This window comes from Pogoniulus pusillus, chromosome 17 (assembly GCF_015220805.1).
Source record: "Pogoniulus pusillus isolate bPogPus1 chromosome 17, bPogPus1.pri, whole genome shotgun sequence".
Lineage (NCBI taxonomy): Eukaryota > Metazoa > Chordata > Aves > Piciformes > Lybiidae > Pogoniulus > Pogoniulus pusillus.
In genome coordinates this window covers 21,544,295-21,560,471 of record NC_087280.1, presented here as the reverse complement: position 1 = coordinate 21,560,471, position 16,177 = coordinate 21,544,295, and the positions used below count along the sequence as shown (strand labels likewise).

Sequence of the window (16,177 nt, the reverse complement as noted above, 5' to 3'; positions counted from 1 at the left end):
TATGGAGCTGCCAGAAGGGACAAAGCAGAGTGTGGTCCCATTTCTGGTTTGATTTCTAGCCCCAGATCCACATGGGCTTTGTGTATGGAGCTGCCAGAAGGGACAAAGTGGAGTGTGTGGTCCCATTTCTCTGTGTTAGATGCTCAGCTCTCTATGCTCAGTTGAGTTTACAGGCACCATGTGAGTTAAAAAACGAAACAGTGTGAGACAGGCAGAGGCCAATGGGATGAGACTGAGCAAGGCCAAGTGCAGGGTTCTGCACTTTGGCCACAACAACCCCAAGCAGCACTACAGGCTGGGGACTGAGTGGCTGAGAGCAGCCAGGCAGAGAGGGAGCTGGGGGTGCTGGTAGATAGTAGCTGAAGATGAGTCAGCAGTGCCCAGGTGGGCAGCAGAGCCAATGGCATCCTGGGCTGGCTCAGGAGCAGTGTGGGCAGGAGGACAAGGGAGGTTCTTCTGCCCCTGCGCTCAGGCCACACCTTGAGTGCTGTGTCCAGTTCTGGGCTCCTCCATTGCAGAGAGATGTTGAGGTGCTGGAAGGTGTCCAGAGAAGGGCAGCAAGGCTGGGGAGGGGCCTGGAGCACAGCCCTGTGAGGAGAGGCTGAGGGAGCTGGGGGTGTGCAGCCTGCAGCAGAGGAGGCTCAGGGCAGAGTTCATTGCTGTCTGCAGCTACCTGAAGGCAGGTTGTAGCCAGGTGGGGTTGGGCTCTGCTGCCAGGCAACCAGCAACAGGACAAGCGATACAGCCTCAAGCTGTGCCAGGGGAGGTCTAGGCTGGATGTTGTTAGGAAGTTGTTGTCAGAGAGAGTGATTGGCATTGGAATGGGCTGCCCAGGGAGGTGGTGGAGTTGCTGTGCCTGGAGGTGTTGAAGCCAAGCCTGGCTGGGGCACTTAGTGCCATGGTCTGGTTGACTGGATAGGGCTGGGTGCTAGGTTGGACTGGCTGAGCTTGGAGGTCTCTTCCACCCTGGTTGATTCTATGATTCTCTTACAGCCACTCCATTTACAGCTGCCAAATAAATCAGCTTTTGAAGAGGCATCTGAATTTAGGATGTTTCTTCTCACCAAGCCACTGCAGTTCCCAGCCAGGTAAACTGTGGAGGCACCAGGGTACCCTGGATGTGAAAAACGAAGCAGTCTCCTGTTGTTGTTCTCAGTCTGAGATAAAATCTTCCTATTAAAACCAAAAAATGTAGCTGCCAGCACAGTGGGTGGAGATGATTTGCCTTCTTTCTTTTTCTTTTCTTCCAGTAATGTAGGTCTTAATAAGAAAAAAAACCCCACAGCCTAACAGCTTGACACCTTTTGCCCAGTTGGATGATCAGGAGTTGCTTTCTGCTGCTTCTGTTGGTTTACACAGAGAAGACTTCAGTAAACAAGGAGCCAGATGCAGAGGATTCAATTCCAAGAATGAGGCACAAGCTATGATAACCTGGAGGTGACACATTTTGCACTGAACGTTTCATTAGCCCCCACAGAGCTGTCTGCTTGACACCTGTTCATTAGCCACATACATCCCAGCCCAATTGCCCATGTATCCCATCACTTTATCCCAGCGGTGCTGCATACAAAGCAGGGAAAGCTCCAGATTCCCAGATAGACCCTTGCTAGGAGACGTAATTAGGGAGCCTGGTCCATCAATATTTCACTGCTCCGTGAGGGAATGGGCTGTGGGGTGCTTCTCTGTAGCTCCTGTGCTTCTTAAACTTAGCTCCTTGGCAGCTCTTTAGTTTAAACAAAGATTATTTTGGAACGGGAGCTGTCGTGGAAAGAAAAAAACACAACACAGAAGCAGCCCCAGGAAGTTTTCTTGTTCAAATCTGTTGGCTCAGCAGCACCATCTTCTGTCCTGCCTTCTAACAAGGCTGAGGTGGCACACTGGGACTCAGGGCATCTGCTTGGGGCTGAAGAAGGGTTTGGATAAGGTTGGGTTAATGTTCTCCGTACTGGGAGTCGCAGCATAAAGCAGAGAGAGCACAAGAGGCTGAAAGAGTGAGCCCAGCTCTGCCGACCAGGAGGGTAGAGCAGGGACCCCTCAGAACCTCGGGCAGATCTCTGTGTGCTTAGTGGTTAGCTGCTGGAGAGAGCCCAGTGCAGAGCCACAGAGATGCTGAAGGAAGCGAAACAGCTCTGTTAGGAGCAGAGCCTGAGGGAGCTGGGGCTGTGCTGCTGGGAGGAGAGGAGACTGAGAGGTGACCTCAGCAGTGGTTATCAATGTGTGCAGGTGAGTGGCAGGAGGCTGGAGCCAGGCTCTGCTGGGTGATGCCCAGGGACAGCACAAGGGGCAGTGGTGGAAGCTGAGCCATAGGAAGCTTCATGTGAACATGAGGAGGATTTTTTTCATTGTGAGGGTGACAGAGCCCTGGAACAGGCTGCCCAGAGGGGCTGTGAAGTCTCCCTCTCTGGAGATATTCACACCCTGCCTGGATGTGTTCCTGTGTGATCTGGTGTAGGAGATGCTGCTCTGGCAGGGGGGGTTGGACAGGTAGAGCTTTGGAGGTCCCTTCCAGCCCCTGACACTGTGACTGAGTTTCTCACATGAGCAACCTTCACTTCAGCAGTCGTGCTCCTGCTCACAGGATTTTTCAAGGACTCTGACCCCTTTATTACTGTGGTGGCTTTGAGGGAGAGGGAACTCAGTGCCTGGTCACAGAAATCACAGAGATCACAGAAAACATTGGGTTGGAAGAGACCTCCAAGCTCATCCAATCCAACCTTCGAGCCAGCACTGAAGGGTCAACACTAAACTATGTCCCTAAGTGCCAGGTCCACACAGTGCCTGACCACCTCCATGGATGGTGACTTCAGCACTGCCTTGGGCAGCCCGTTCCAATGTTTGAGAACCCTCTCTGTGAACAAATATCTCCTAGGTCTGCACAATCCACCCTGTGCACTGAGCCCAGCTTTCCCCAGAGTTTTGCTGCTGGAGTCATGGAGTCTTAGAATCATAGAATCAACCAGGTTGGAAGAGACCTCCAAGCTCATCCAGTCCGACAAGGCTTTGGGGTGAAGACATTCCTCCTTGCCAGAAAAGGTGCTTGAGAGGTGCTTTTTGAGGCTGCTGCCTAAATGCCATGTCCCACTCAGCAAAGCCCACGGAGATCCAGGACAGGAGAAAAGGCACAGAGAGAGGGCAGAAAGAGGAAGGATCTAGAGGAGGCAAGAGGAGATGGGGAGTGAATAAACAAGAGTTGGAGGAGGAGCTGCTCCTTACTCCACATCTCCACAGCACATTGGTGTTCAGACAGAGATTTGTGGCGTGAGGGTTCAATTAGGAGGGCAGCTACAGCCATTTCTCATATCTTCTTCTGCCTGGCTGCTGTCTCTCTCCTCTCAGCATCCTCCACTTCTTCAGCCCACCTCCCAGACAACTCGCCCAGGTGCATCGCTGCGGAGGAAGAGAGAACACATCCGTATTTACCTTTCACTTCAGAGCATCCTTGCAGGTCCTGAGTAATTAATATCTGAACAGCTCAGATCATCACACAGGAGAAAAGTGTTCTTATGAAAAATACAACAAAGCCCTTCATCTAAAACACTGCAGCCTCCTTGTAAGAGACACTCTGTGGCAGCAGCCTGCAACACAGCAATCAGTCTCGCTTTAATATACAGGCCAGGGTAATGGAAGAAACACTTGGAGAGCAGCCACAGCTTTCACAGCAGCTGCTGCTACATTTGGGTCAGGATTAAGTTGATTTCAATTATAGACTGGCGTGTGATCACCTGCTAGGAGGTTTTCAGGGGTTCAGGAGGCCGAGGGGGGGGGTGTGTACAGCTATATTCAAATAGCAGATGCCTAGCACGCTCCCATTTGCAGAGCACTCTGCTGACATCCCCTAATTAAGTGTTTAAGCATAGATTCCTTTTTCCCTTATGGCATAAGATGAGCAGATATGGGGGGGGGGGGTGTTAGGTTGGGCTTTTTTTTTAAGAGCCACATAAATTCTGATTTCATTTGGAGACTAAAACGAAGTGAGGAGGCTGAATAAAGCACACATCCTGCTGTGCAGCCCTTTGTCACTGCTGCATTGCTCAGCCTATGCCAGAAGAGGGCTAAACCCTGCAGCTTGCTGCTGCTGCTTCAGCCCTGCCCTTCCTACAATCACAAACTCACACAATGTCAGGGGCTGGAAGGGACCTCCAAAGCTCAGCCAGTCCAACCCCCCCTGCCAGAGCAGCATCTCCTACACCAGATCACACAGGAACACATCCAGGCAGGGTGTGACTATCTCCAGAGAGGGAGACTCCACAACCCCTCTGGGCAGCCTGTTCCAGGGTTCTGTCACCCTCACAATGAAAAAATTCCTCCTCATGTTCACATGAAACTTCCTATGGCTCAGCTTCCACCCAGTGCCCCTTGTGCTGTCCCTGGGCATCACCCAGCAGAGCCTGGCTCCAGCCTCCTGCCACTCACCTGCACACATTGATAACCATTGCTGAGGTCTCCTCTCAGTCTCCTCTTCTCCCAGGAGCACAGCCCCAGCTCCCTCAGGCTCTCCTCTCTATTCCTTATTATCTTTGTGTCTTTGTGCTGGGCTTTCTCCAGCAGTTCTATGTCCCTCTTGAACTGGGGGCCCAGAACTGGACACAATACTCCAGATGTGGCCTCAGCAGGGCAGAGCAGAGTGAAGCCATGATCGTGTTATCCTAATGTAAGCACACAGACCTCAAAGAGGAGGCTTTTGCCTTGCACAGAGGTCGATGGACAATGAAGTCAACAAATAAAAGCCTGAGAAACCCATGTGGAAGCCTGAAGCCCCCCCTCCATGCAATCTCAGAGGGAGAAGAGGAGGACTAGGACAGAAGAGGAATGTCCAAGAAGTAGTCTGTGGTAGGTAGATCACAGAATTACACAGGATCACAGGATGTCAGGGGTTGGAAGGGACCCAAAGAGATCATCCAGTCCAACCCCCTGCCAGAGCAGGACCATACAATCTAGCTCAGGTCAAACAGGAATGCATCCAGAAAGGCCTTGAAAGGCTCCAGAGAAGGAGACTCCACAGCCTCTCTGGGCAGCCTGTGCCTGTGCTCTGTGGATGCACAGTTCCACATGGCCTTTCTCCACCCACTGACCCCAAGGGTCTCTTCCACGATGTGAGTGGACCCATGCAGCCAGAGCCTAGCTGGCTGCAGGGTGAGTAGCAAGAAGCTTGCAGGAGTTGTTCAGGGTCCTACCCAGAACTTGCAGCCTGGGACATTTCCCTCTCAGCTCCAGCCCAGGTACAACTGCAAACACAGACCTCTGAGGCTCCTGAACTTTAGTTGTATCAAGACTCTGTCCTTCAGTGCCCTTATTTGTAGGAGGTTTGCAGAATGACTTGAGATGAAGGGGACCTTAAAGATCACCCAGTTCCAACCTCTCTGCCATGGGCAGGGACACCTTCCAAAGCCTCATCCAGCCTGGTCTTAAGCACTTCCAGGGATGAGGCCTCCACAACTTTGCTGTGTCTCACCACCCTCATAGCAAACAACTTCTTCCTAATGCCTAACCTAAATCTACCTTGCTGTAGCATCAAACCACTGCCCCCATCACTACAAGCTCTTATGAAAAGTCCCTCTCCAGCTTTCCTGTAGGTCCCCTTCAGCTACTGGAAGGTGGCTATAAGGTCCCACAAGAATCAGCAGCATCCCTGTTTGACCCCAGGAGAAGGCAGGTGTGAAGAGTGGCAACCCTCCTGCTCCCAACTGGTTGATTCTATGATTCTATGATTCTATGATCTGGGGGTCCTGGAGGATGGGAGGTTGACCATGAGTCAGAAATGTGCTCTTGTGGCCAGGAAAACCAAGGCCATTCTGGGGTATATTAGAAGGGCTATGGTTAGTAGGTTGAGAGAGGTCCTCCTGCCCCTCTACTCTGCCCTGCTGAGGCTGCATCTGGAGTATTGTGTCCAGTTCTGGGCCCCCAGTTCAAGAGGGACATAGAGCTGCTGGAGAGAGCCCAGCACAGAGCCACAAAGATAATAAGGAATAGAGAGGAGAGCCTGAGGGAGCTGGGGCTGTGCTGCTGGGAGAAGAGGAGACTGAGAAGTGACCTCAGCAATGGTTATCAATGTGTGCAGGGTGAGTGGCAGGAGGCTGGAGCCAGGCTCTGCTGGGTGATGCCCAGGGACAGGACAAGGGGCAATGGTGGAAGCTGAGCCATAGGAAATTTCATTTAAACATGAGAAGGGTTTTCTTCATTGTGAGGGTGACAGAACCCTGGAACAGGCTGCCCAGAGGGGTTGTGGAGTCTCCCTCTCTGGAGATAGTCACACCCTGCCTGGATGTGTTCCCGTGTGATCTGGTGTAGGAGATCCTGGTCTGGCAGGGGGGTTGGACTGGCTGAGCTTTGGAGGTCCCTTCCAGCCCCTGACATTCTGTGACTCTCTGACTGCTAATTCACACCATAAACACGGTGGTTTTGCTTTCAGCCTGATTCAGTTGTTGTCACTGACTCCCATTTAAGTCCCTGGTTAGTGGAAACCTTATGTCACAGCCAGCTCTTTCCTGCCCTTAAGCTGTGTTCTCAACTCTCTTTATCAAAGAGCAGTGTGTTTACATCCAGGGCCATGTTTCAGCAGGCTGGAGAGACTTTCTGACACTTAGCAAACAGAGCTTTTGAAAACACCTCTTACCTCAGCACCTCCTTGCATTTTATAAACCTTGGACTATTCATTACAAACCTGGTTCCATGAAGGGAAAAAAAAAAGTGGGACATAGCAAAGTCCTCCAAAAAAACTGAGAAAGAGTATGAATAGGCAGCTGAAACTGCTGGTGCAGCTTGGTACGTGGGATAATAAAGCCATTCAGTGCAGACTCAATTATGTCTCAATCTGCTCTGAAAACCTCCTTAGCTTGGCTACCTAAATGAGCACTTGATGAGCATTTACCCTATTTATAGGAGACGTTTCTACATGCTGCAAGCTCTGGAGGAGATTTGACGTGGCAGCCACCTGATGCTTCTGGAAAGTCCTCCCTGAGTCAGCTTCAGCTGCTGCATTCTGCGGCGGTGCTTCAGCGGAGCATGGGATCGGCTGCCTGCCAGGCAGCAGCATCACACCCTCCTAAAAACACCTGCTCCATTACAGCACAGAATAAAATGATTCCAGGGTAGGGAGGATTTGTTTCTGTTTAGAGCATCTCTTATTACCGTTGGCTTGATCCCGGTAAAGGCTACCAAGTCTCCTCCCCAGGGGTGGAGAGGGGCTAAAGATGATTTTCAACGGGAGAGGGAGCTCAGCCTGCACCAACTGCTGGGAAAACCACTGCTGGCCTCAGGCAGAAAAGATGCCAAGGGAAAAGCTTTGCTCTCTGTTTTGCTCCCTGTGCGTTTTCACCTGTGTCTGCAAGAATTTCACAGCCCAGCTGCTGTGATTTGGGTTTATAGAGCGATGCTCTATAAATCTAAGAGTAAACCAAGCTTCTATGCAAAGAAGCTTCTCTTACCCTTTGAAGAATGATGAAAGCTGTGCAAGACAGCCACACAGCCATGTGTGCTGTGCTGAAAAAGAGAAGAAACTAAAGTTTTGATGAGATAAAAATAGTGTTGACCTCAAGGTTGGTTCTTTTTTTAAGTCAAGGGTTAATAATTTCTTTGGACAGGGGAAGGAAAGGGGGAAGGGAAAGGGGAAGGGAAGGGAAGGGAAGGGAAGGGAAGGGAAGGGAAGGGAAGGGAAGGGAAGGGAAGGGAAGGGAAGGGAAGGGAAGGGAAGGGAAGGGAAGGGAAGGGAAGGGAAGGGAAGGGAAGGGAAGGGAAGGGAAGGGAAGGGAAGGGAAGGGAAGGGAAGGGAAGGGAAGGGAAGGGAAGGGAAGGGAAGGGGAAAGGGAAAGGGATAAGGCAAGGGGGAAGGGAAGGGATAGGGAAAGAAAAGGGGAAGAAGGAAGAAAGGGGGAGGGGAAGGTGCTGAGCAATTAATTTCTTTGCAGAGATGATGCTGAATGATTAATCTCTTTGTCTCGGTGCATTTACAAATACACAGAGTCGTTGTTTTCTGAAGAGGACTGCAGGAACTGGGGCAGTTTCCTTCTTCAGATCTCCTGGCCCAGATCTCACAGAGCTATTTCAGATCACACACCACGTCTGGTTCAGGTTGTTCAGGATCCTCCTTTTTTTCTCACTTTCAGGGGTATTGCTTCTTACTTTTCACTTCATCTTGCTCTCATAAGCCTGAGGCACAGCACCTCCCATCCACTCGCACACACTTCCCCAAACCTCCCCACAGTACCTCATTGCTCAGGCAGTTTGGAACGTTTGGGTGTTCTGATGCCCTTCAGCTGCCCGAGAACAAAGCTGCAGCTTGCAGACCCAGGCTTCAACCCAGCTCAACCCTGACAGCAGTCCTGCGTGAGCAGAGAGGAAAACACTCTTTTGATTGCCCCTGCGAGTCCTTCCTGAATGTCTAGGCTTGGTTTCTCTCCCAGTTTCCCGGATTCCCCCAGGCTCTGCAGCAGGACACCAGGACGCATCTTGCCCAGCAGCGGGACGCCCGCCCCGGGCCCAGTGGCCACCAGGTGGCAGCAGTCGGTTTCCAGCGCGGCTGCCGGGCCCGGGCGGGGCAGCGGCCACGGTTTACGATGCTCCTCTCGCCGAGCCTTCCCCTTCCCCTTCCCCTTCCCCTTCCCCTTCCCCTTCCCCCTTTCCCTTCCCCTTTTTCTTTCCCCTTCCCCTCCCCTTCCCTTCCCTTGTTCTTTCCCCTCTCCCCTTCCCCTTCCCTTCCCCTTCCCCCTTTCCCTTTTTCTTTCCCCTTCCCCTCCCCTTCCCTTCCCTTGTTCTTTCCCCTCTCCCCTTCCCCTTCCCTTCCCCTTCCCCCTTTCCCTTTTTCTTTCCCCTTCCCCTCCCCTTCCCTTCCCTTGTTCTTTCCCCTCTCCCCTTCCCCTTCCCTTCTTCTTGCTCCTTTCCCTTTTTATTTCCCCTTCCCCTCCCCTTCCCTTCCCTTGTTCTTTCCCCTTCCCCTCCCCCTTCCTTTCCCTTGTTCTTCCCCTTCCCCTTCCTCTTCCCTTCTTCTTGCTCCTTTCCCTTTTTCTTTCCCCTTCCCCTCCCCTTCCCTTCCCTTGTTCTTTCCCCTTCCCCTCTCCTCCCCTTCCCTTGTTCTTTCCCCTTCCCCTCCCCCTTCCTTTCCCTTTTTCTTCCCCTCTTCCCTTCCCCTTCCCTTCTTCTTCTCCTTTCCCTTTTTATTTCCCCCTCCCCTTCCCTTGTTCTTTCCCCTTCCCCTCCCCCTTCTTTTCCCTTTTTCTTCCCCTCTTCCCTTCCCCTTCCCTTCTTCTTCTCCTTTCCCTTTTTCTTTCCCCTTCCCCTCCCCTCCCCTTCCCTTGTTCTTTCCCCTCCCCCTTCCTTTCCCTTTTTCTTCCCCTCTCCCCTTCCCCTGCCCTCCCACTCCTCTGATGGTTCCTCTGCCACTTTTTTATGCTTTTATTTTTGTTTTAAATTACTTCTCAGTGTGGCTCATAAGAACTCTTTCCCAAGCCTTTCAGAATGCTGGGAATGGGCATGGGGATGATTTAGTTCCAGCATCACTGATAATGGCAATGTTATTAACTGGTGGGTGTTAGGGTGGTTTAGGGGTGTGCTGGGGTCGTTTGGAGGGTGTTGGGGAGTGTAGGGGGAGTGTTGAGGTGGTTTAGGGGGGTGTCAAGGTGGTGTAGGGGGTGTTGGGGTAGTGTAGGAGGGTGTTGAGGTGGTTTAGGGGGGTGTCAAGGTGGTGTAGGGGGTGTTGGGGTAGTGTAGGAGGGCGTTGGGGTGGTTTAGGAGGGTGTTGGGGTGGTTTAGGGGGGTGTCACGGTGGTGTAGGGGGTGTTGGGGTAGTGTAGGAGGGCATTGGGGTGGTTTAGGAGGGTGTCACGGTGGTGTAGGGAGTGTTGGGGTGGTTTAGGGGGTGTTGTCATGGTTTAGGAGTGTGTTAGGGCAGTTTAGGGGCATACTAGGATGGTTTTATGATTGATTTAGCAGACTCAAGGTTTAAGGACCTCCTGCTGGATAGTAAAATAGGTTTCTCCTTCCTCTGGGCTGCCTAAAGGGAGCTGTGGGAGTATAGGTGCATTTTCTCTCCTATTTTGCACTTCATTTCATCCTGTTCATTTGAATACCATCTGTAGTTTAATTCTCCTGGCCGTTAACACTCGGAGCAGGTACGGCAGATTAGCAGCCCTTTCATTTGACTTCCTAATTACTGCCTTTTTTCTTTCTTCCTTTCTTCTTCGTTGCAACAGGGATGTCTTAACTCCTAAGTGAGAATTACTTTCCAATTGACTGCTATGGACTAAGCAGAGCGTGGCAAAGACAGGTTTCCTTTCTCACGCTGTGATGGTTTTGACTGGATGTCAGGTCTGATTCTTCCTACATATAGCTTTATATGTAGGTATGCACTCAGTGGTTATCCACTGCGGTGGTTGGTGCTAGACAGAAAAGCAGACATTAATTTTCTCCTTCTTTTGCAGGAGTTTTACCTTCAGCTCACAACAGGAGGGATTTAAATCTGCTGGTGTCAATTTGAAGAAGAAGGAGATGGGAGATTTTTCATCATTTCTCTTTTCTCTGCTGGGGTATTCTCAAGCACTAGGAAATCAATGCAATCAAAATGATTGCCTAACTCATCACTGAAACAACTCCTAATTGCAACAGCCTTTGGAGCCAGCTTATGCCTGCCTGCTGAAATAGTTTTATTCACTGATATAGTATTGCTGTGCTTGAATAAGAAAGCCTGCAACACGTGCCCTGAAAGCCATGGCCTGTGCTTCCATCTTACCAACAGTTGGGGAAAGCCAGAAGGGTTGGGTTTGCTCTTAGCCTAGGAGAGCCATAGTCACCTCTCAGCTTTGGTTACAAAATGCCTGGCAGAGCAAAGGCGTTTCAGGGCTGATTTAATCTCTCCTGCATTTCATTTTCATGAGGGCACCTCAGCATTTCACAGTGACATCAGGACTGAGATGTGGACACCTGCTTGTGCAAAACTCCCCCAGCCAGCACTGGCCAAGGGCCTGGGGTCTAGAGCAGTCTCGGCCTCAACCGGGAAGAAGGAAATGGGGTTAGTGTATCATGCACTAACCAGTGCTTGGCACACCCCTCGAGAGAGAGATATCACTTCCCAAAGGGGCATGTTCAAGACCTGCATTTATACAGCCAGGTGAGATGATAAGGAAACCCCACCCTGGCCTGACACTGTGCCAATTGCTTGCCTTGCTCTTTAATGGTAGCTTTAACAGGAGCTTGAACAGCAGAGATGAGAACTGATGCAACACTCCCAGCAGGGCAGTGGTGTTTTATCACGTATCTATTGAGCAGGAGTAAATTCCAGTGCTGAGCCAACACATGGATTGGAGGTGAGGTCAGAGTCCCTGTGAAACCCAGCGTCCTCTGAGCACTGCTTTAATCTCTCACCTACCTTTGCTATTTACCTGCATTTCTTCATTAAAGGTTTTCCTTTACTCGTGGTAATGTGTCATTGTCCCCAGAGGAGATCAAATGTCAGCCAGGTGCAAGTCATGGCAGAGCTTTGCCAAGTGACCTGCTGGCACAGGGAACACTCAGTGGAAGAGAAGTCTTGGTGCTAACAGCAGGAAGCAGGGATAAGGCTGGGACGCTGATGTTTGACTCAGCCTGCTGAGGGACCTCCTCGTTCTGTTAGAGGAAATGGTTCCAAGCTGCACCAAGGGAGGTTCAGGATGGATGCTAAGAAATGTTTCTTCACAGAGAGGGATCTCAAACATTGGAAGAGGCTGCCCAGGGCAGTGCTGGAGTCACCATCCCAGGGAGTGTTCAAGCAGCCTGTGAAGCTGGTTCTTAGGGATGTGGTTTAGTGTTGACTGAAAGTGTTGGGTCAAAGGTTGGACTGGATTGAGCTTGGAGGTCTCTTCCAAGCAGATGTTGTCTGTGATCTTCAAATGCCTTCCATAGCCATGCCACCAGTTACCCTTCGCAAGCTCTCACAGGGGTGCCAAGTTAGCATTCTGTTTCCTGCAGAGAAATGGGCATCTTCTACCCTTTTATGCCCGATTTACACCCTAAAGCCAACAAGTGGGACATGGTTCTCCACCAGCCTTGTGTCCTGACTCCCTCCCCACGCCTCCCATCGCAGCTGCCCCACGCAGCATGTGTGCAGCAATTAAATGCATGCTCATTAGCAGGCTCAGGCACACGTGCAGCCTGGCTGGGCAGCTGCCACCCAGCAGGATGGCAGATGGCCATGCTCACAGCACTCCTGCCCCCAGCTCAAGGGCCTGGAGGTCAGCTGAGGGGAGGGGTTTTCAGGAGACACGCAGAAGCTTTTCTTTGGTTCTCCTGTGTGTCTCTCAAGCGCGGTTGGATTCAGCAGCGGTGCTCAAAAGTGGTGTAGGAGGCACTGCCGGATCATGCAGCAGAGCGTTCCCCTGGGAGGTGGGATAGCAGGGCAGGGCTGAGCTTGGCTGGCTGCTGTCTCATGTGACTCCATAAAATCTCTGTCTTCAGCATGTCCCAAACATCCTACAGTTGCAGCCTTCCCTTAGACCACAACCAGCTCCTGCTGGCTGGAGCCTGTAGCAGTTTCCAGACTTTGCCTTTTCTGGGGTAACTAAAGTTCTTCACAGAGAGAGTGATTTCCCATTGGAATGGGCTGCCCAGGGAGGGGGTGGAGGCACCATCCCTGGAAGTGTTCAAGAAAAGACTGGATGAGGCACTTAGTGTCATGGTTTAGTTGACTGGATAGGGCTGGGGGATAGGTTGAACTGGATGATCTTGGAGGTCTCTCCCAACCTGGTTGATTCTATTCTATTCTAAATAGATGCTGGTGATAGAAAATGTAGAAATATTCAAACCAGGAATGGTAAAACTTCCTGGTAAGGGTCAGAGTTGGTAGGCTCCTTCCTATTGCTCCTCTATCCCTACCTGCCCCCTTATATGGCCATTTAGTCCCTCATTAAGGCAATGCAGAGTGGTCTCTATGCTCTTCCTCTTCCCCTGCTTACACACTGCACTCACTGCATGCTGGCTTGGGAGAGAGGAACTGGCCAAGCCAAGGGCTGTGGCACTACAGAGCTGTTCTGAAGTCACCTTGTACCAACCCAAGTAAGTGTTTGGTGAAGCTGGCAGGAAGCACCTTGCACTTTTTTGCCCCACTCCCCTGCTCCTACTCCCTGTGTGCTGGCTTCTGTGCTTGGGGAATGGATCCATCTGAAAAGCAGAGGAAAAGGGGGAAATGAAGATAGAGTCGAAATCTGGATTAATCCAGCAGCTTGGCTGATGACAGGAGCACTCAATAGCAAGCATCTCCCCAAGAGAAGGGGCTGCATTCTCTGAGCAGCAGCTGACAGAGAAACTACTCATTAACAAACATCTTCCATAGGCATGAGCCCTGCTGCCAGGAGCCATCCTCCTTTCCTCCAGCCCTGGCCACTGTTTCCCAACACCACAAGGTTCCTGCTCCATGACCAGAGGTGGTTTCAGCCAGATCTGGGCTGGCTGAAAGTTCCTGGTGAGTTGTCAGCTAAATGAGTTCCCTGTCCCAACACCCTGGGTGGCTGCATGTGGCTGAGGGTGGTGACAGGGACATCCATCTCCCCTGCTCAACGCTGCCATGGGCTTGTGCCTAATTAAAACAACTATTATCCGTGGCCTTCCTTGATTGGATTGACCATGGCAACTTTTTAATCAAGCTTTTGGCTTGCAGAAGGGGTGGAGGAAGGAAAGGCTCAGTTCTCCATTTACCAGGCATATGTTTAAAAAAACCCCAAACCCTAAAATAGTTCCCCAAGAGTAACCTGATCCTGATGCAGCTGGATTTTTACATTCAGGATTTTGGCATGGGAGGGATAAAATATGGTTTACATCCTCACTTTCTCTCCCCAGCCAGACAAATCTTAGCAGCAATCAGGTGAAGGTGGTGACTTGTTTTCCATGCTGGCTCTGGAATGTCTCTGCCAGGACTGGATTTTTATGTCCCATTTATAGCAGGGCCAGAGGAGGGGAAAGGTGCTGTAATGGAAGTGCTGACACCACTTCATCACACTCAGCCCTGCTAACCATGCCCACGGAGCTTGGAGAAGATGACTTGGCAGCTTATGTACGAGGCCAAGACTGACAGAAAGGTTGTCTGAAAATAACTTACTGCTCTAAAAATAAACATAGAAAGTCTAACCTTCTCTGCACTGCATGGGCAGCAAGATTGCTCTTGGCTTTACTGGAGTCCCAGGACTTCAAAGAGGAAGGGGGTCCTAGTTGATGGGTTGGAAGGTTGATGGAAGGTTGCCCATGAGCCAGCAATGTGTTCTGGTGGCCAGGAAGGCCAAGGCCATTCTGGGGTGTATTAGAAGGGCTGTGGTTAGTAGGTTGAGAGAGGTTCTCCTGCCCCTCTACTCTGCCCTGCTGAGGCTGCATCTGGAGTACTGTGTCCAGTGCTGGGCCCCCAGTTCAAGAGGGACATAGAACTGCTGGAGAGAGCCCAGCACAGAGCCATTAAAATGATTAAGGGAATTGAGGGGAGAGCCTGAGGGAGCTGGGGCTGTGCTGCTGGGAGGAGACTAAGAGGTGACCTCAGCAATGCTTATCAATATGTGCAGAGTGAGTGGCAGGAGGCTGGAGCCAGGCTCTGCTGGGTGATGCTCAGGGACAGGACAAGGGGCAATGGGTGGAAGATGAGCATAGGAAGTTTCATGTAAACATGAGAAGGGATTTTTTCCCTATGAGGGTGACAGAGCCCTGGAACAGGCTGCCCAGGAGGGTTGTGGAGTCTCCCTCTCTGCAGATATTCAAAACCCACCTGGACATGTTCTTGTGTGATCTGGTATAGGAGATCCTACTCGGGGGGGGGTGGGGGGGGTGGATGTTGGACTGGATGAGGTTTTGAGGTCCCTTTCAGCCCCTGACATTCTGTGATTCTAATTCATCCTGGGCAATGCTACTGGATAGGGTAACTGCTTGCAGTGTGGTGGGAATTGTTTGGTGTGATTCATTAACACTGATCTGATGTAAGAGGTACCTGAAGGAGAGAGGAACAGGCTGCCTGAGCCAGAATAGTGCTGGCCTTGCTGAGCATGGCAGCTAAGTAGGGTGGAATACTAAAGGTGTCTTAACTAAGCTGCATCCTTCCATCCCTGTGGGACTGCAAGAGGAGAGCCACTGGCTATGATGTGTCCTCCCAGCCCTCTGGATCTGTGCCTGGCTGCTGTAGTTTCTCACACATTTTTCATGACTATGATCCCTTTTGCTTCTACAGAAAGGAAATCCATTCCCATAGAGGAGAAACAAAAGCTCTGGTCCTCAGGGAGTTTCTGGTGACCTTTTTGGAGGAGCTGCCTTTCCCTTTTCTGCCGTTGAAACACACTTTGTGCTGCTAACCACAGGACAAACAGGCAGCAGAGCAAACCCACCGCAGGTGCAGGCAGCAACTGCTCCTCTCAGTGCAAGGCACAGGGCCCCAGGGAAGGAGTTGTTACTTAGCACCACGGAAAAGTGCTTCAGCAGGGGACACCACCATTTGTCTTGGTTTCTCAAGGAAGTGTGTCCAAAGCTGAGTTTTGAGCAGAGCTGAACTCAGTTGTTTGTGGCAGGGAGCACTGTGCAAAACCCAAGACGTTCTGAGGTTTGCTGAAGCAGAAATGCTTATTCAAACCATGGAGTCTAAGGGGATATTTAAGGCAGCTTAGGGCTTCTAGCAAGAAATTGTTCTTTTCACATAAGGAGAGTTTCTCCTAGCAATGCAGCAGTGTTTCAGCAGGGAGATGAAACTCAGCCAGCAGCACTCCGAGCACTGGAGATGCACAGGGGATGCTCACGGTGTAGGGGAGCAATGAGAACATCACCGAAGCTGGGAAAATGACTTCACAATGTGCATGTCAAGTGGACTTCTAGAGTCTGGAAAAGTGTAAGGGTTACTGTTGGAAAAGAATCATAGAATCAACCAGGTTGGAAGAGACATCCAAGATCATCCAGTCCAACCTATCACCCAGCCCTATCCAGTCAACTAGACCATGGCACCAAATGCAAAAGCAGGCTGTGAACAGGTGTGTTAAGCTCAGAAGATGTCAAGGTGAAAATCCATGTAGCAGCTTTTTTTGTGTCAGGGTTGGAAGGGATCTAAAGGGTCATACAGTTCCACCACCCCCATGCCTATGGCACGGACACTTCCCATTAGATCAGGTTGCCCAAAGACACCCCCAGCATGGCCTTAAAAACTTCCAGGAATGGGGCTTTCTCCACCTGCCCAGGCAACCTTGCCACTGTCTCATCA

The 16,177-nt window shown here is 51.1% G+C and overlaps 1 long non-coding RNA gene across 1 annotated transcript; it reads left to right on the top strand.

Annotated features, from left to right (window-relative positions):
* Positions 1-6,967: 6,967 nt before the first annotated feature.
* LOC135183164 (uncharacterized) lies at positions 6,968-11,399 on the top strand. Its single transcript, XR_010305434.1, has 3 exons — positions 6,968-7,535; positions 7,958-8,067; positions 10,413-11,399. It is a non-coding gene; the product is annotated as an uncharacterized LOC135183164 (long non-coding RNA).
* The last annotated feature ends 4,778 nt before the right edge of the window (positions 11,400-16,177 follow it).